The sequence below is a fragment of the Musca domestica genome, unplaced genomic scaffold, assembly GCF_030504385.1.
Source record: "Musca domestica strain aabys unplaced genomic scaffold, Musca_domestica.polishedcontigs.V.1.1 21, whole genome shotgun sequence".
In the NCBI taxonomy this organism is placed as follows: domain Eukaryota; kingdom Metazoa; phylum Arthropoda; class Insecta; order Diptera; family Muscidae; genus Musca; species Musca domestica.
This window is the reverse complement of record NW_026712258.1, coordinates 6,488,581-6,509,130: the sequence shown is the minus strand read 5'-3', so window position 1 is coordinate 6,509,130 and position 20,550 is coordinate 6,488,581. Positions and strand designations below refer to the sequence as shown.

The window sequence follows — 20,550 nt, the reverse complement described above, 5'->3', positions numbered from 1 at the left end:
ATTAAAATTAGTTTTGAAATTGCTGTGGAGAATATTATACAATCATAAAAAAGTCAATAAATATATATTTATAACTAAAAGAACAAATACAATGTTGTTAAATATAAATATTAATAACTATTTATCAAAATCAAGCAAAATTAATAAATAATAAAATCATGTAAAATTAATATATAGTAATGTCATGCAAAATTAATATAATATAAACCGTGAAAATCAGTTTCAATTTGATGTGGTCTCAGGTGATGTTTTGGAATAGACTTATGTTGTTTCTCATTCCGTTATCAACATTCCAAAGCAATCACAGCGTTATTGTAAGGATCTTGGTATAATTCTTGGGCTCTAGAATTTATATATATTTTCGTCGTTTTTATAATATTTTGACGAGCGCAAATGTGGCAAATTCGCCTGTTTTAATTGACTTTTTGTCTCGGTCAAGTTAATATGTTGGTGTTGAAGTTGGAATGAGTGGAGACTAGAGAGATAACAGGTACTGACCCATAGATGGCGGTCGGTCAGTTTTTTTTATCTCAAATAAATGTTGGGAAAATTTATTTCCTACCTTTTTTAAAAATAGCGACAAGCATGGGATAAATGTGGTTGATGTCCTTCCTCCTAGATGCCGCTGTTGTCCTCCGTTTTGGTCTCAGCTTAAGGCCTTTCCACGCATTTTTTTGTTTACAGGGCCGGACATGGCCTTGCAACATGTTTTGATTAAAAAGAAAAATAATTTGAAATTATTTCAAATTTAGGGACAATAAAAAATGCATATTTTTAATGCTAGCACGTAACAAATTGTATTAATGTGGAATAAAACAATCTTGTCCTACTATCTTGGATTCAATTTTGTTGAGAAATCCCAATATTCCCTTAAAGTTTTGTGGTTTTCCGCAATATAATATTTTTGTGAAAAAATTATTGATTAACAAAACCAATTGTTCATGTTTAAAAAGTCTATTTGTCATAATAAGTCTATATTACAGAGATACATTTTTCCAGTTTTCTTGAAGTTGTGCAACCTTTCTTATTGAGCCATGGGCAACACATTGTAAAATTTTGGCATAAAACTGTATTGCTCTATTAGATTCAATCTTGGAATAACCCCAAAATTCCATTCTTGTTTCGCGGATTTTCCCCAATATAAGAATTTTGTTAAAAAAATAAACATTAACAAAATCAACTGTTGCATATATAAAAGTCTATTTGACACTAAAGGATTCCAGCACAGAGTTGAACTTTCTTAGATTCTTCGAAGTTGACCAACATTTCTTAAGGTACGGTCACACTGGGCAAATATTTGATCGAAATTTTTTTTCCCATATTTGACTGAACTAATGTGAAATTCATACAGAGTTGATTCGATGTTCACATTACAGTCAAATATTTGACAGATTTTGTTTGTTCAAGCAGTCACCAAACAGCGTCAAACAGTGCTATGGGAAAACATGTTTGACACATGTTCACATTCGTAAAATATATTTTCCCATTAAATTGTTTGATCAAACTGTGAGGAAACATAAGTTTATTTGGCCGAGAAAAATAGACAGAGAGAGTGAAAGAGAGACATAAAGAAAATATAGTTTCGGGTATAATATATTTGGAGAAGGGAAGCAAAAGACCAGCTGTTGTGAAATAAATTCCTTGTCAGAACAATTTTTTTTTGCATTTTTGTTTGTATCATGGTAGAAGAATACAGGTAGTCACATCGACATAGCTGCTGGGACAATGAACTGTCAAAACAATTTTGGAATTGAAAATAATGAATAAAATATTATTTAAATTTGTAAAAATTGTTGAAAAATATATATCATTGCAACCTCCGATTTTTCGCCGTATAGGAAAATAAATCTACTTATTTTTATAAAAACATTTCAAAATTTTTGACATATCATTGTTTCAAGCGTTGATGCATCCACCTATATCCTGTTCGAGAACCTGCAAGAATCTACTAGTTTCGCAATTTTCTTCGATATAATAAAGGGAAAATCGGTTATCGTAGTAAAAACACTTACATTCTCGCAGTTCTGGAACAGACCAAATATAAACATTTTTACTAAACATTCAAATTCAGTTAATTCAAAAATATCAAATAAACAAAGCCACTTATTGTATTCCTTTGTTTTTCTATTCATTAAACATCATGCTACAAATGCTCCTGTTCTTAAAGCAAAATGTTGCCCAATGTTTTAAACTGATATTTTCCCTTGTTTATCCTTACAAAACATTTGCACCGTCAAATAAATGTTTGACCAAAAAATAGGAAAATAATTGATCATATATGTTCACATTATGGACACATTGGTCAAATGTTTGTTTTCCAGCAAATAATTTTGTTTTCCCAAAATCAGCTGTTTTTGTATTTACCGTCAAATAATATTTGGTGGTCAGATTGTGACAAAGAAATATTTCACATTTTTCGTCAAATATTTGCCCAATGTGACCTTACCTTTAGTGTAGAAATACATAAAGCGCATATTTTGCCTTATTTGTGTGGTCATATTTGGCCAATATAATAATCTTTTGATCCCTTCAAGAGTCTTTTGTACCCCTCCGTGACATAAAGTAGTTGCGTCATGATTTTTTTCTATCACCTTTTGTGTGATCCCACTTGAAAGCCATATTGTCCACCCCCGCCATCTACTTCCTGGTTAGAGAGATGTCTTTTAAAAACTATTTCGTTTTCTACCTTGAGATCAGGTAATTTTTCTGAATTGGCAGTAATGGCTTTTATCAAGTCCCTGTACTCATCACTCTTAAATTCTCCGATTCAAAATCGAAATATTCCACATGATCCATTTCTGTGCTTAATATCAAAATCGTAAGACTGTAATAAAGGTGACCAACGAGACAAGCGCCCACTTAAATGTTTCAACGACATAAGCCATTTTAGAGATGCGTGATCAGTGATAACCGTAAACGGCATCATTTCGACATAAGGTCTGAATCTTTTTATGGCCATTACTGCTGCTAAACATTCTTTCTCCGTGACCGTATAATTTCGTTGACAAGAATTCAACTTTTTGGAGTAAAACGCAATGGGATGCTCTCCTTGATTGTCATCCAATTGGTAAAGAACAATCCCTATACCATGCTTTGATGCATCGCGCTGGATATAAAAATGTCGTGAAAAATCGGTCTTCAGTTGGCCTTGTCCTACGATGAACCCTAAGTACTCAATTTCTTTGAAGTAAAATTGCGATTTTTTATTCCTATAGTGAGGTTTGCCCTCTTTAGGCATATTGCCACTTCATTGAGAAGACGCAAGTGCTCGTTGATGTAACTGGAGATCACCAACAGATCACCTAGATAAATGAAAACATGTTGTTTTAGTTGTTGAGGAATAACCTTATCCATTAGCCTGCATAATCGCTGCGCTGCGTTACAGAGGTCGAATGGCATAACCCTGAATTGGTATACGGGCCTTCCATACCATCTCTGTTTTGTTAATTTTCTAGCGTCCGGGCAAAACCTTTCTAACCACAGTGGTGCGATTGCTCCACGAGCTGTTGCTCTCTTCAATAATATTCAGCCGCTGCATCTTATCTATCTCTTCATACATAATTGCCTGGACGGCAGGGGATAACGGATAGTGACGATCTTTGGCGGGTTGTGCTCCCTCAATCAATTGGATCGTATGTCCAGGTGTGTTTTACCGAGACCCTTTTCTTCAAACGTCGCAAAGTTCTTGATGAGATCGTCGAGTTGTTGTTGTTTGGTGGATAGTTCATGGGAATTCATTTTGTTCGCTTCGTCTTCGAGTATCTCTTTTGGTATGTTATCTATCTTTAGCTCATTAATTAATTTCGACCTCTGCATATAATATATGATCCACATGATCTATGTTTTTGACTGAATCTACAATTAAATTCATTTCCTTTCTCTTCTCTTTATTTTTTTTTTTTCATAATTTATGAATTTAAGATTCCTTAACATTAATGGGTTAATTGCATTTCGTAGTCGTAGTGCCAGGATTACCGCATTTATAAAAGAAGAGGGACCGGACTGTATCTGCACATTCCCTGATATTGGCTGTACAAGCTTTGCCCGAATCTGACCCATGATATGAAAATAGGTATTAATTGACTCATTGTGTTGTTGCTTTCGTTGTGCTAGTTCGGTTATGATTCCAAAGTTCGATTTTGAGGATTGATATTGGCTCAATAGACTATATTTCAATCCTTCACAGTCATGAAATCGATTGGTCTTTTGGAAAAGCCAATACCAAGATTCCGCTCTACCAGTGAGTAGCAATGGGAAATCTCGGATTATCTCAGACCATGGTATGTTATAGTGCAATTGAAAATACTCCAATCAATACACAAATTCTTCAACACCCAATCCCGAGGAACTATCATCAAATTGCAATCCTAATTTTTTTTATCCCAAATCCGTACCTAGGGTCAAATGTTCCTACTGGAGACATGTTGCCTACAGGGCCTTTAGCGACATGCGTCCCATTATGACAAGGCATATTTGCCATTGGCTGGGTTGTCCTTGGCTCAGTCAGATTTGGGTTTGTTTTATTTATATGAAACACGGTGGGGTTACTCTGATTCGGAATTGGAAGCATCCTTGAGATAGAGGAAGTCATCGGTGGAAGGATATTCATAGCCCTAGCAGAACCTGGCTGTCGATTTCCCGAGAGTTCAGTGTTGATTCAGACTCATTTGTTTTCCCGGTGTTTAATTCTATTAAAGATTTCTTTATTTAACTCATTTCCTTCTGAAGATTTTGTATTTCGTTTTCTATTAGACGATGTCCTAAGACATTATCCCGGAATGAGAATCCTGATGCATCCTGAATTTGACGCGACTATCCCGATCCACCTTGAAGGAAAACGGGCCCTATGGAATTAGACACCGGTGAACTCACATTTATGGTCTGGGAAAGGTCCCGAATTATCCTATCTCCACTGGGATTAGCTTCGGCCATGTCGGGGTCAGTACTGTTGTCCTTTTTCTTCTTATTTTCGATTATGATCGACCGATTCGAATCAAAAGTTGTAGGCCGATTCTTTGCTCTTGCACGAGTTTCACAGCTCATACCACTCAAACACCATCAAATTTCCTCTTTAGACTATTTAACAAGTTTTCACACAAAGTATTACTATAAAGTTTAGGAAATTGATTGTAAATTCAGTTATTTATTTTCTATTTAATTTTTTTCAGGAGGATTAAAAGTCGAGGCGGTTTTAAAGCCCTCAAAATGGTTTTCAATGATGTTGATGCTAACAATTGATACGTAGATACTACTACAACCTTTTTTGTGACTGGATATGCTCTACCAACGGCAGTATCCCTCAATCCCACTGTAATAGATACATCAACCTTAGATACGTTATGCTTATATCTGTATATGTATGTAGAATTGAATCACTACAACAAGTACTAAGCTGATACTATATTTTTTAAATCATCATACGTTTTGCTACTACCTCGTGTAAACCTATAACACTGTAGGACAAATAATATGATGGGTTGTACTCGTCATGACCTTCCTTAACCTAATGCATCGTTGGAAAAAAATTGAATAAAAATAAATACAAAATAATAAAAAGTTGTTTTGAAATTAGTTTCTGTTAAGATTTTTTTAACGCAAACGTACTTCCTGTATGGAATGACTGAATCGAACGGTCTTAAGACCACCAGACAATATATCATTACTTTGAGTTCATCCACTGATAATAGTTGTAGAACTTCAATTGCAAAGCAAACAAACACAGAATTTAGACAAGATGAAAAAATATGTTTTAAATAACACTTCCCACTCTAATGTCGTCGTAAAAAGAGCTCTTTTCTGGAAGGCTGTTAAGGGCGAATCAATTAAAATTAGTTTTGAAATTGCTGTGGAGAATATTATGCAATCATAAAAAGTCAATAAATATATATTTATAACTAAAAGAACAAATACAATGTTGTTAAATATAAATATTAATAACTATTTATCAAAATCAAGCAAAATTAATAAATAATAAAATCATGTAAAATTAATATATAGTAATGTCATGCAAAATTAATATAATATAAACCGTGAAAATCAGTTTCAATTTGATGTGGTCTCAGGTGATGTTTTGGAATAGACTTATGTTGTTTCTCATTCCGTTATCAACATTCCAAAGCAATCACAGCGTTATTGTAAGGATCTTGGTATAATTCTTGGGCTCTAGAATTTATATATATTTTCGTCGTTTTTATAATATTTTGACGAGCGCAAATGTGGCAAATTCGCCTGTTTTAATTGACTTTTTGTCTCGGTCAAGTTAATATGTTGGTGTTGAAGTTGGAATGAGTGGAGACTAGAGAGATAACAGGTACTGACCCATAGATGGCGGTCGGTCAGTTTTTTTTTATCTCAAATAAATGTTGGGAAAATTTATTTCCTACCTTTTTTAAAAATAGCGACAAGCATGGGATAAATGTGGTTGATGTCCTTCCTCCTAGATGCCGCTGTTGTCCTCCGTTTTGGTCTCAGCTTAAGGCCTTTCCACGCATTTTTTTGTTTACAGGGCCGGACATGGCCTTGCAACATGTTTTGATTAAAAAGAAAAATAATTTGAAATTATTTCAAATTTAGGGACAATAAAAAATGCATATTTTTAATGCTAGCACGTAACAAATTGTATTAATGTGGAATAAAACAATCTTGTCCTACTATCTTGGATTCAATTTTGTTGAGAAATCCCAATATTCCCTTAAAGTTTTGTGGTTTTCCGCAATATAATATTTTTGTGAAAAAATTATTGATTAACAAAACCAATTGTTCATGTTTAAAAAGTATATTTGTCATAATAAGTCTATATTACAGAGATACATTTTTCCAGTTTTCTTGAAGTTGTGCAACCTTTCTTATTGAGCCATGGGCAACACATTGTAAAATTTTGGCATAAACTGTATTGCTCTATTAGATTCAATCTTGGAATAACCCCAAAATTCCATTCTTGTTTCGCGGATTTTCCCCAATATAAGAATTTTGTTAAAAAAATAAACATTAACAAAATCAACTGTTGCATATATAAAAGTCTATTTGACACTAAAGGATTCCAGCACAGAGTTGAACTTTCTTAGATTCTTCGAAGTTGACCAACATTTCTTAAGGTACGGTCACACTGGGCAAATATTTGATCGAAATTTTTTTCCCATATTTGACTGAACTAATGTGAAATTCATACAGAGTTGATTCGATGTTCACATTACAGTCAAATATTTGACAGATTTTGTTTGTTCAAGCAGTCACCAAACAGCGTCAAACAGTGCTATGGGAAAACATGTTTGACACATGTTCACATTCGTAAAATATATTTTCCCATTAAATTGTTCGATCAAACTGTGAGGAAACATAAGTTTATTTGGCCGAGAAAAATAGACAGGGAGAGTGAATGAGAGACATAAAGAAAATATAGTTTCGGGTATAATTTATTTGGAGAAGGGAAGCAAAAGACCAGCTGTTGTGAAATAAATTCCTTGTCAGAACAATTTTTTTTGCATTTTTGTTTGTATCATGGTAGAAGAATACAGGTAGTCACATCGACATAGCTGCTGGGACAATGAACTGTCAAAACAATTTTGGAATTGAAAATAATGAATAAAATATTATTTAAATTTGTAAAAATTGTTGAAAAATATATATCATTGCAACCTCCGATTTTTCGCCGTATAGGAAAATAAATCTACTTATTTTTATAAAAACATTTCAAAATTTTTGACATATCATTGTTTCAAGCGTTGATGCATCTACCTATATCCTGTTCGAGAACCTGCAAGAATCTACTAGTTTCGCAATTTTCTTCGATATAATAAAGGGAAAATCGGTTATCGTAGTAAAAACACTTACATTCTCGCAGTTCTGGAACAGACCAAATATAAACATTTTTACTAAACATTCAAATTCAGTTAATTCAAAAATATCAAATAAACAAAGCCACTTATTGTATTCCTTTGTTTTTCTATTCATTAAACATCATGCTACAAATGCTCCTGTTCTTAAAGCAAAATGTTGCCCAAAGTTTTAAACTGATATTTTCCCTTGTTTATCCTTACAAAACATTTGCACCGTCAAATAAATGTTTGACCAAAAAATAGGAAAATAATTGATCATATATGTTCACATTATGGACACATTGGTCAAATGTTTGTTTTCCAGCAAATAATTTTGTTTTCCCAAAATCAGCTGTTTTTGTATTTACCGTCAAATAATATTTGGTGGTCAGATTGTGACAAAGAAATATTTCACATTTTTCGTCAAATATTTGCCCAATGTGACCTTACCTTTAGTGTAGAAATACATAAAGCGCATATTTGACCGGCTGAAGTCATCGGCTGGCTTCTTTGTAGATGAACAAAGGAGTTTTAGGTTGACTTAGTTCGACGGCGGTTGTCGCCGTCTAAATATTTAAAATAGTGCGCTTTTCATTCTCCTATCTTTGGAGCATGGTAGAAGAATACAGGTAGATGCATCAACGCTTGGAAACATTGATATGTGAAATAATCATAAATGTTTTTTCAAATATAACTAGATTTTTGTATGTTTTCTTATACGACGCCATTCGGAATTTATTATAATTTGCGTTTTTCAACAATTTTGACAAATTTAAATAATTTTTCATTCAACATATTCAATTCCAAACTTGGTTTGTCAGTTCACTGTAGCAGCAGCTGTGTCGATGCGTCTACCTATATTCTTCTACCATGCTTTGGAGTTAGCACACACGATTGTACAATGAATGGTACTTTTAGACTATAGATGATTAACTCACAGGGTTTAATATATTCGGCGGGTTAACCAATGGTAGAAAAATACAGGTAGATGCAGCAACGCTTGGTATTTCAAAAAATTTAAAATGTTATGTCAAAAATAAGTAGATTTTTTATATGTATTCTTATACGATGCAAATCAGAGTTTGTTATGATATGTATTTTTCAACAATTTTTACAAATTTCAATAATTCTGTTGTTGCAAAATGGCCAGGCTTAATCCTTTTATTGTTTTTTATTTTTTTTATAAAAATGTTTACCAGGTGGTAAAGCAGGGAATACCCACGTTTCGGAAAGAGCCACCAATTCTTATCCGTTGTTTTTTTTTTCTGAAATATTGTCCCCAGAAGTTATTTTAAATATAGCTTCTATGGCAAAAAAAAAAAACTTTTTTACCCAAATGCCGAGTAAGCTCAATAGAAGAAGAACCAAATAATTTTTAATTTAACATTTTTAATTCCAAAATTGGTTTGACAATTTATTGTCCCAGCAGCTGTGATGTGACCACCTGTATTTTTCTACACACGGTTTACCCATGGTAGAAAAATACAGGTAGTAGGACATAGCTAAATAGACATAGAATTTTATGCTGATTAAGAATATATCTACTTTGTGGATTCTAAAATGTATATTTCGAAGTGACAAACTTAATATACCCTCCATACTATTGTGGAGGGTATAAAAGGATAAGGAACTTACTTTTCTAAAATTGTGACGGTTCGGCAATTTGCCTTGACCTGATCCACACCTGCATTTGTTTCAGAAATACGACAAATTTACTGTGAGTACCTATGTTTTAGTCAGTTTTGAATGTCTTACTATTTTTCTTATATTTTAGATTACGAATTCTGTCATCTGTTTACAAATGTAATGGTTGGTCAGCCTCGCTGCATTCTAGGTCTTACAACACTGTCCGCTGTCATTGATAAAATTCTCACATCCGATACTCAACTTACCCCCATAGATGCTGACCTTTGTCAACTAAGTGTTAAATCGAAGTGTTTTTTAGAAAATGTATTAAACATTTTTCAATTAAATCTTACATTTAGTTCCAATCACAATAGTTTTTTTTTTTTTGACGTTTTTATATGGAGGCTTCCAGTGACCACCAGTGGAATATCAGAAAATTGGAAAATTTGTTCTGCCAAAAACTGACTTGGAGAACATTTTATATTCCAAAATACTCGTAAGGGCTCCCACTTTTTTTGGCATTCACAGTTTTTTGGACGTTTTTATATGAAAGCTTCCAGAGCCAGATTCCCGTCCTGACCTCCAGTGCAATATGAGAAAATTCGAAATTTTTTTCCACCAAAAAATGACTTGGAGAACATTTTATATGCCAAAATACTCGTAAGGGCTTCGACTTTCATTTGGCATTCACAGTTTTTTGGACGTTTGTATATGGAGGCTTCCAGAGCCAGATTCCCGTCCTGACCACCAGCGGAATAAGAGAAAATTGGAAAATTTGTTCTACCAAAAACTGACTTGGAGAACATTTTATATGCCAAAATACTCGTAAGGGCTTCGACTTTCATTTGGAATTCACAGTTTTTTGGACGTTTTTATATGGAGGCTTCCAGAGGCACATTTCCGTCCTGATCACCACTGGAATATGAGCAAATTGGAAAATTTGTTCTACCAAAAACTGACTTGGAGAACATTTTATATGCCAAATTACTCGTAAGGGCTTCGAATTTCATTTGGCATTCACAGGTTTTTGGACGTTTTTATATGGAGGCATTCACAGTTTTTTGGACGTTTTTATATGGAGGCTTCCAGAGGCACATTTCCGTCCTGACCACCAGTGGAATATGAGAAAATTGGAAAATTTTTTCTACCAAAAACTGACTTGGAGAACATTTTATATGCCAAATTACTCGTAAGGGCTCCCACTTTCATTTGGCATTCACAGTTTTTTGGACGTTTTTATATGGAGGCTTCCAGAGCCAGATTCCCGTCCTGACCACCATTGGAATAACAGAAAATTGGAACATTTGTTCTACCAAAAACTGACTTTTATATGCCAAAATACTCGTAAGGGCTTCCACTTTTATTTGGCATTCACAGTTTTTGGACGTTTTTATATGGAGGCTTCCAGAGCCAGATTCCCGTCCTGTCCACCAGTGGAATATGAGAAAATTGGAAAATTTGTTCTACCAAAAACTGACTTGGAGAACATTTTATATGCCAAAATGCTCGTAAGGGCTACCACTTTCATTTGGCATTCACAGTTTTTTGGACGTTTTTATATGGAGGCTTCCAGAGGCAGATTACCGTCCAGACCACCAGTGAAATATCAGAATTTGAAAATGTTGTTGTATCATAAACTGATTTGTGATGTTATGCATGGAATTAATAACTGGGTTATAAGAATTCGTTATCGAACAAAATTTGTTTATTTCATGGACTTTTTCATTCATAATTTTATAAATTAATTTTGTTTTCAAAACGGTTCCAGTTTTTTTCTCTGACGCACAGTTGAAAAAAAGTGTTAAATGTGAAATTTCGATGTTTTGAGTCACCCTGTAGTTTTGGTGAAAGTCGATGTTATCGATAGTTAGCAACGTTGCTAACTTCACGCAGGTTCGCAACATTGCTTACTATCGATTTTCACCAAAACTACAAGGTGACTCAGAATATCAAAATTTTGCATTCCATCTTTTTCTTCCAACTGTGCGACAGAAAAAATCTTTTCAACGATTTCAAACAAATTCAAAACAAGTAAAAAAACATTAAGTTCGGCCGGACCAAACTTTTAATACCCTCCACCTTAGGGTAAAAGAAACATTAGAAGAAATATGGCAAAAACCATTAAAATGCCGAATATCGGGAGGTACCGTTATATGGGGGGTATACCAAAACGTGGACCTATAATTACAATGTTTCGCCACACAAACTAGGACCCACTATGACCCACAAATACCAATTTTTAGACAAATCAGTAAAAAAATGTGGCAAAAACCACCAAAAAACCGAATATCGGGAGGTACCGTTATATAGGGGCTATACGAAATCATGGACCCATACATTCAACGTTTCGCCACCACTGGAACCAATTATGGCCAACAAATACCAATTTTCAGACAAATCCGTGAAAAAATGTGGCAAAATTCATCAAATTACCGAATATCGGGAGGTACCGTTATATGGGGGCTATACCTAACATGACCATACGTCCCGCTTTGGGCGGGACAGTCCCGCTTTGAGGTTATCTGTCCCGCTGTCCCCAGCGAGAGCAAAAATGTCCCGCTTTCGAAAATACTGGATATTGATATTGATGAAAAATACATGAGTTATTTTTTTCCTCGTGAACATATAATTTATTTGCATAGTATTTTTCAAGCAACATTAACATTAAAATTAACTCGAAAGATTTTGTAATGCTAATGCTGGAGTTAATGTCGACGTCGTCGACGCCGTCAAATGTCAAAAAAATTGAATCGTATGAAATTTTATGAGAGCAGTTAATCTTAACGCCGTAAGAAATTCGACGCCGAAAAAGTTCAATCTGTTTCAACTTTTTCGGCGTCGTCGACTGCGTTGACATTAACTTCAGCATAACAAGGGAAATCACCAAATTAAAAATGCTTATAAAAACAGAAAAAGTTTCTGTCACTCTGTCAGTACCCTAAGCATAGACGCTCTAAATTGTTCTGGTATATTTTCATCGCGGAGTCGGAGAAGGCGAGCAAAGTCAAACAATTTATTTTCAATGTTAGTGATTGTAACATTACAATAATGCCTAAACGCAAGTGTACTTTTAACATTTCTTTGCAAAATAAGTATCCATTTATAAAACAAAGAAGTGGTGAATCAGACGTTACGTGTGAAAAATGTCGTACTGATTTTAGTGTTGGACATGGTGGTGCCAGTGATATTGAGAAGCATTTAAAATCGGAAAAACACAAGCTTTCTGATCAAGCTGCCGCTTCAAGCTCGTCAATGCTTTCTTTTTTTAAAAGAACAAATTTGGCGACTTCCAAAGACTTGGATATAGCTGCAGCGTAGGGTGCGTGGGCGTACCACACAGTGCAAGAAAACCACAGTTTTCGTTCGAATGACTGTGCTTCAAATCTAATACAAACATGTTTTGAGCAAAAATTTAGATGTGCCCGTACAAAATCACAAGCTATAGTTGTAAATGTGCTGGCACCTATGGCGATGGACGAATTGAAAGAACACCTTCACGAAGCCCACTGCATATCTTTATTAACCGATGCTTCCAATCATTGCTCAATAAAATTGTTCCCTGTTTTAGTTCGCTATTTGTACCATACGAAGGCGTGAGAGTCAGGATTTTAGAGTTTCAAAAGCAGCCAGGCGAATCATCTGATATAATTGTGGATTATTTGAAAGAAGTATTATCTTGCAATGATTTGAATAAGAAAATTGTGGCATTTTGTGCAGACAATACAAACTGCAATTTCGGAGGAAAGAATAGAAAAGGGATAAATAATGTTTACGCCAAATTGAACCTATCCGTCGGAAGGCAGCTCATTGGGATTGGGTGTGGAGCCCATATAATTCATAATGCTATCAAAACAGCCGCAGATTGTCTCCCTGTTGACTTCGAATGCATCATTGTGAAAATTTATTCATTCTTCTACATCTACAGCATTCGGGTAGAAGTTCTGAAAGAGTTCTGTGATTCCACCGACACAGAGTATCAGAAACTGTTGGGCTACAGTAAAACAAGGTGGCTTGCTTTAATGCCGGTGCTTGAGAGAATTTTAAAAATGTTTCAGCCTTTGAAAACCTATTTTCTGAGCATAGATAAATGCCCTACTATTTTAAAAACGTTTTTCGAAAATCCCAGCTCTGAATTGTGGTTATATTTTTTGCACGCACAGACAACGATTTTTCATCAAGCCGTGTTGAAAATCGAGGGACAAAACGTGTCCGCAATAGAGTCTGCGAATGAAATTAATCGTCTCCGAGATAACTTAGAACTTAAAGAGAATTCGATTTTCCTTCCTCATTCCGTCCTCAATCTACTGGTAAAATTACAAAAAACTGACGTTGCTGTTGATGAGCAGAATGTGAAAACTGCGGCAGCGGATTTTTATAAGACAAGTAAAGAATACTTGGAACAGTGGTGCCAATTCAATGCACAACTAGCAGTATTTGAATGGTCAAATTTGAGAAAAGTCCCTACTTGGGAAGACGTACAGAATGTGACGGATTTGCTGATCACACAAAGATTTCTTAGCAGTAGCCAAGATAAGGAGGTGTTCGATGAGTTTTCGCTTATTTCCAGTTACGTCACAGTTGAAAAAATCAAAAGCTGGAACGATGAGAATGTTGCTACTGAAGACCGTTGGGTGGAGCTGTTTAAACACTTCCGTGCTAATAATCTCAACTGCACAAACTTTCGCACAATTATTGAGTATGTTTTATGTATGCCTGGAAGTAACGCACCTGTCGAAAGAGTTTTTTCCCTAATGAATAAAATATGGACAAGTGAAAAAACGCAGTTAAGTGTGACAGTTTTAAAAGCTATTTTAATTACTAAGACTAACATCAACAAACAATGTAATCAGCTCCATTCCTACTTGAAAACTAGACCCGATATTTTAAAACTAATTTGCTCTGCTGACAAATATAAAACAAATACTTAGACATAAGATTAATTTCATAAATTAGATTTATACGTATTCTCTCCGTTTTTGAATAAAATTTGTTTTTAAATGCATATTTTTTTTTGTACAAAATTCCGCAGGCGTCCCGCTCTGACGAAAAATATAAATGGTCACATTAGCTATACCAAATCATGGACCCGTGCATGCAATGTTTCGCCACCGGAGCCGGAACCCATTATGACCAACAAATACCAATTTTCAGACAAATCCGTGAAATAATGTTGGAAAAATCATCAAATTACCGAATATCGGGAGGTACCGTTATATGGGGGCTATACCAAATCATGGACCCATACATGCAATGTTTCACCACCGGAGCTAGAAACCATTATGACCCACAAATACCAATTTTTAGACAAAATCCATGAAAAAATGTGGCAAAAAAAAACTAAAATACCGAATATCGGGAGGTACCTTTATATGGGGCTATACCAAAACGTGGACCGATATATCTCATTTTCAAAACCAACCATCCTAGACACAATGCAAATAGCTCTGCTAAATTTTGGCATCATGACATGATTTCAAAAGCGAAGTCTTCCAAAATGGATTTGGTCATAAGGGGGCATCTAACATGTTGTAGTGTTGTGGGGTATCACATGGTCGGCCCCGCACGTCTATAGCCTTTGTTTACTTGTTATTTTCTAGTTTTTAGTTTTTTACCCTGGCCTTCGTTTACGTTGTGTTAAGCCTTCATTTACGTTGTGTTGCAGTTTCTGTTTTATTTGTGTTTGTATTTTATACCCTCCACCTTGGAAAGGAGGGTATATTAACTTTGTCATTCCGTTTGTAACATCCTTAAATATTCGTCGTAGACTCCATAAAGTATATAAATACATAATCAGCATAAAATTCTAAGTCGATTTAAAGATGTCCGTCTGTCTGTCTGCTGAAATCACGATACAGCCAACATTATTTGACGTAGACGTAACCAAAATTTAGCAGAGCAATTTGTATTGTGTCTAGGATGGTTGGTATTGATAATGAGATATATCGGTCCACTTTTAGGTATAGTCCCCATATAACGTAACCTCCCGATATTCGGTAATTTGATGATTTATGCCACATTTTTTCACGGATTTGTCTGAAAATTGGTATTTGTAGGTCATAATGAGTCCTAGTTTGTGTGGCAAAACATGGCATGTATAGGTCCACGCTTTGGTATAGCCCCCATATAAAGGTACCTCCCGATATTCGGAATATTGATTATTTTTGCCACATTTTTTCACGGATTAGTCTAAAAATTGGTATTTGTTGGTTATTATAGGTTCCAGCTCCGGTGGCGAAACATTGCATGTATGGGCCCACGATTTGGTATAGCCCCCATATAACGGTACCTCACAATATTCGGTAGTTTGATGGTTTTTGCCGCATTTTTTCACCGATTTGTCTAAAAATTGGTATTTGTAGGTCATAATGAGTCCTACTTCGTGTGGCGAAACATTGTCATTATAGGTCCACGTTTTGGTATAGTCCCCATATAACGGTAACTCCCGATAATGGGTATTTTAATGATTTTTGACACATTTTTTCACGAATTTTTCTGAAAATTGGTAGTTGTAGGTCATAATGGGTCCCAGTTCGTGTAGGGCCACGTTTTGGTATAGTCCCCATATAACGGTACCTCCTGATTATCGGCATTTTAATGGTTTTTGCCACATTTCTTCGCGGATTTGTCCAGAAATTGATATTTATTGGTCTTAATGGGTTCTAGTTCGTGTGGCGAAACACTGTATGTATAGGTCCACGTTTTTGTATAGCCTCATATAGCCGTATTTCCCGATATTCGGTATTTTGATGATTTTTGGCACATTTTCCCACGAATCTGTCTAAAAATTGGTATATGTGGATCATAATGGGCTCTAATGTTTCCTTTGCCCTAAAGTGGAGGCTATTAAAATTTTGGCCCAGACGAAGTTAATGTTTTTTTACTTGTTTTATTTTAATTTTTAAATCGGTGGTTCTGTCGCACATTTAAAAAACCGGATTAAATGTGAAATTACTATATTGCTCAACTTCAAGAAACTAGGACAAATTCAAAGCATTGGTCTTTTTCTTAATTTTGTTGTGGTTATTTCATAAAATTGAATCTGAGACAGTAGACCAATATGGTTCTATCCGAAAATTTTACCATTTGTTACCCATTAACGTAGAAAATATTCATTTCTCTTGCAGTTGAATTTCAAATAATTTAATTTTTTATTCAAGAAAAACACAACAGACTGTGTACAGGGCAGTGTGAAAAATTTTTTTGCGCAATAATAGAAAAGTTTGCTATTAAGGAACAGCGTTTCCTAAAATTGCAAAACTTAGAATACTTTATGTATAAATGCAGTGTGGTTTAAATTTGAAAGAGATGTTGCTTTTTCCAAGATTTTCTAGCGATTGCTTGAGGTGTTCAGAGATTTGCACCTACAGCTACCAACTACACATTCTGGAGAATAATCGGCTCAATTACGGTTGTCGTTACTATAGTCGTCGTCGCTTCGATTCAAAAATAGTATTATGGTAAGGCATAGAAGCGACATTGACAGTTTAAAATAAAAGTTGGCTACAATTAAAAAAACGTTGGCAACAATCCCTTGTTATTACCAAAAAAAGATATTTTTTTTTATTTTGAATTCTAATTTCGACTCTTTCGGAAAAATAAAAAATATAGTGAAAAAAATGAAGATTATAAATGCGTTACATATCTTAAGTTCAAGTGAGGATGAAGAGAAGAATGTATTAGTAGTGCAGCGGCGAGTGTTAAGGCAGCCAACATAACATATTTGTATTGCCTGGCTCTTGATTGTGTTGTTCCAAAAGTTTACGCCGCTCTTTCAAGAGTTCAATAGTTTCTACTTTCCTTGATGACTTTTTACTATTGTTTTTTTCTGGGCGATCGAGAAGCTTCAATAGTAGGTTACATCAGTCTCGTCATCAGCATTGTCCATTTGCTCATTTTCATGAATAGACGTTTGTCTATTACACTTATGTTTTCCTTATTTTCTATTCCTAGTGCACGACCTGGTGGATTCAATAACTTTTGAAACTGTATTATATTCGCGACAGACTCAAAAGGCGACAAAGATATTTGCTTAAAAATGCCACCTCCATTGCTGCTGGTTTCACCCTTGTTGTGCACAAGTTTCTTTTTAGTTTTAAATTTTTCCAAACCTAGAAGAATTTTAGAAAATTTAATTTTGTTTTAATTAATTTTTAATTTTGTACAATGGATTCCCAATCTGAATTAATTTGCTGGAACATTGCTTTTGGTAAATCCTTTTGCCAAACATGGTTTTTTTCCAATTCGGAAACCAAAATTTCAAATAGTTTTTCCATGATAACCATAATAGGGCCGAATATGGATCTTTTAAGAACTGTTCTTTTCGTTTTAAATTTAATAATCCATATTCATAAAATGTTCATTTTATACCCTCCACCATACTATGGAGGGTATATTAAGTTTGTCATTCCGTTTGTAACTCCTAGAAATACTCTTGTCAGACCCAACAAAGTATATATATTCTTGATCAGCGTAAAATTCTAAGTCGATTTAACGATGTCCGCCTGTCTGTCTGTTGTAATCACGCCATCTTTCGAACGAATTGAAATAGAAGGCTAAAGTTTTGCAGACATGTTTATTTTTTCAGTAGGCAGGTTATGTTCGTAAATGGGCCAGGTAGGTCCACATTTTCATATAGCCCCCATATAACGGTACCTCTCTATATTCGGTATGTTGATGATTTTAGCGATATTATTCACCGGAATTGTTTCAAATTTGGCATTAAAAGTTTGAAATGGAGACTACAGCCTAAGACAGAAAATTGTCTGTGCAGGTCCACGTCTTCGTTAGCCCCCATATAACGGCACCTCCCTATATTCGGTATTTTAGTGATTTTAGCGTCATTTTCAACGAAATTGTTGCAAATTACGCATTTAGAGTTTGTAATGGAAACTAAAGTCTGTGACCGAAAATTGTCTATGCTGGTCCAGGTCTTCGCAAAACTCCGATATAACGGTATATCCCTATGTACGATATTTTGATGATTTTTGCTACATTATTAACCGTTTATTTCATATTCCGAATTTGGTAATGACTTATGACGAACAATGCCTATGTAGATCCACGTCGTATAGACACCAATATAACGGCTATATTCGGTATTTTTAAAATTTTAACAGAATATGTTAGGGATTTTATATCCATATTCGTTCCAAATGGCGGAGGGTATTTAAAGTTCTTGCTTTGCTGGATAAGTTCACCCGTACTACGTATCTCGTTCACGGGGGTGACCTGGCTGACCTGACCTGCCCTTCCAATTATATTGCTAACGGTCAACCTCTTTGCTCTTTAGTTCTTTGAGTGATACTACAGAGGGAGAGAGAGAATACTCTAGGGGTCTCAAGTACGGTTAATGTCCGTGAGGGCCCAGAAGATACGGACTGTTCCTACGCAATAGTTTAACCCTAAAATACCGAGAACCCAAGGAATACGAACTCTTCATGGATTAAACCTAAAATACCGAAAACCCAAGGGATACGAACTATTCAAGAGTTTTGTCTAAAATACCGAGAACCTAAGTGTTGCGGGGCAGTGTAAATATAAAGAAGGAAATAAAACACAGGAAAATTAATATTTTTAAAATTAAAAATTGGCGGTTTTATTGATGATTTATATTAGTCGAATAAACCAATATATAATTTACTTTGTTGGACAATTGGTGTTGCTGCGTTGTTGTTAGGACGAAGATCCGAAAACAAGTAGCTAAAAAGTAGCGAACAAGCCTAGATTTGTTACAACAAAACAAATCTTAACTTATAATAAATTGAAAATACAATTATAATAAATATGAGGCGTAACCGTCAATTTTGAGCATAAAAATTCATTTTTATTTATTTTTCTTAATTTTTTCAAAAAACAATTGATGGTCGTATAACCATCGAGACAATAGAAGATTGCCTCCAATAATCAGCTTGGCGATAGAGACAGATGTTGGCTGATCATCTCTGGCGATCCTACAGTGGACAAGGACCCGATATCACCCAACCAAAAATGGTTAATTGAGCCCAGGGGAACCCGGGACTCGAATAAGTCTGTGACTTTATTACCTTCGGGTACACGTCAGGCCCAAGAATGAGCCCCACGTGAGCGGACTTATGGAATTCGGGATCTGCCAATTGTATCCCGGCATAATGGTCCTTGAAATAGTCGGGGGCTGATTGCGACGGCGTGACCATATGCCTCAAGGACATACTTCTGGCGGAAACGCGCAGAAGTTGGGACGAATCATGAAATGATTGCAAAGTAAGTTGGCAATAAAGCTCTTGGCCAACGTTCAGAGAATTGAGTTGAAGCTTACTAGCCAGCGTTGAGCATATACGGCTATGTCCAGCACAGGGGTCCAACAGCGCTCTGACTTGTACTTTTCTATCCGGAAGGATAATATTAACCACCATTGTCGGCCCCAGCGTAACAATGGGCTGGATGGACTGTATAGTCGGAACAACAAAGCTCGACGGCTTGGACGATACAAGGGGGAGCGGACAAACTTAGTTTAGAGGACTTCTTTGGAACGGACTTTTTCGAAGTGGGTATATGCGACGAGGTGGATGGACGAGACGTGGAATCTTTTTTACCCGAAGGTCGGACTTTTCCTTTGGATAGGGGCTTTTTGCCGAGGTGAAGAAGTGTATGGTGGTCGCCTTTACACTTCTGACAACGATGTGGACTCAAACATTTTCGGAGGGTGACCTGCCGAAACAATTGGAACAGAAATTCTCCTGAAGCACAAATCGAATTCTTTTTTCGCAGGTCAATTTAAGAAATTTGGGACATTCCCGAAGGACGTGCCTCTGTGTGCACAAAACACATCTAGGTCCTTGTTGTCGAATGGATCTGGCCACTGTGCTTTTGCCTTGAGGAGTTTCGGCGGAAGTGGAAGGTTTAGTCTCCCGTATAGGAGCAACCTCTCCGCCTGTAGTAGCCACATCTGTCGATTGAAGTTCGTGTACGACGGGTGCAAGCTCCCGTAGAGGAGACGCCGTACCGACGGTCCAGGCAGAGACTTGGTGAGATGCAGACCTCGCTGGTGCAATCTCCCGTAGAGGAGCAGCGGTGTCTGCACCTGCGGTCGAAAGACCACTGGTTGAGCCCAGGACCACCTGAGGGGTATCTT

The 20,550-nt window shown here is 35.7% G+C and overlaps 1 long non-coding RNA gene across 1 annotated transcript; it reads left to right on the top strand.

Moving 5' to 3' along the window:
* The first annotated feature begins 4,359 nt into the window (after nucleotides 1–4,359).
* On the top strand, nucleotides 4,360–5,556 carry LOC109612095 (uncharacterized). The gene is made up of 2 exons (XR_002194322.2): nucleotides 4,360–4,938; nucleotides 5,169–5,556. It is a non-coding gene; the product is annotated as an uncharacterized LOC109612095 (long non-coding RNA).
* The last annotated feature ends 14,994 nt before the right edge of the window (nucleotides 5,557–20,550 follow it).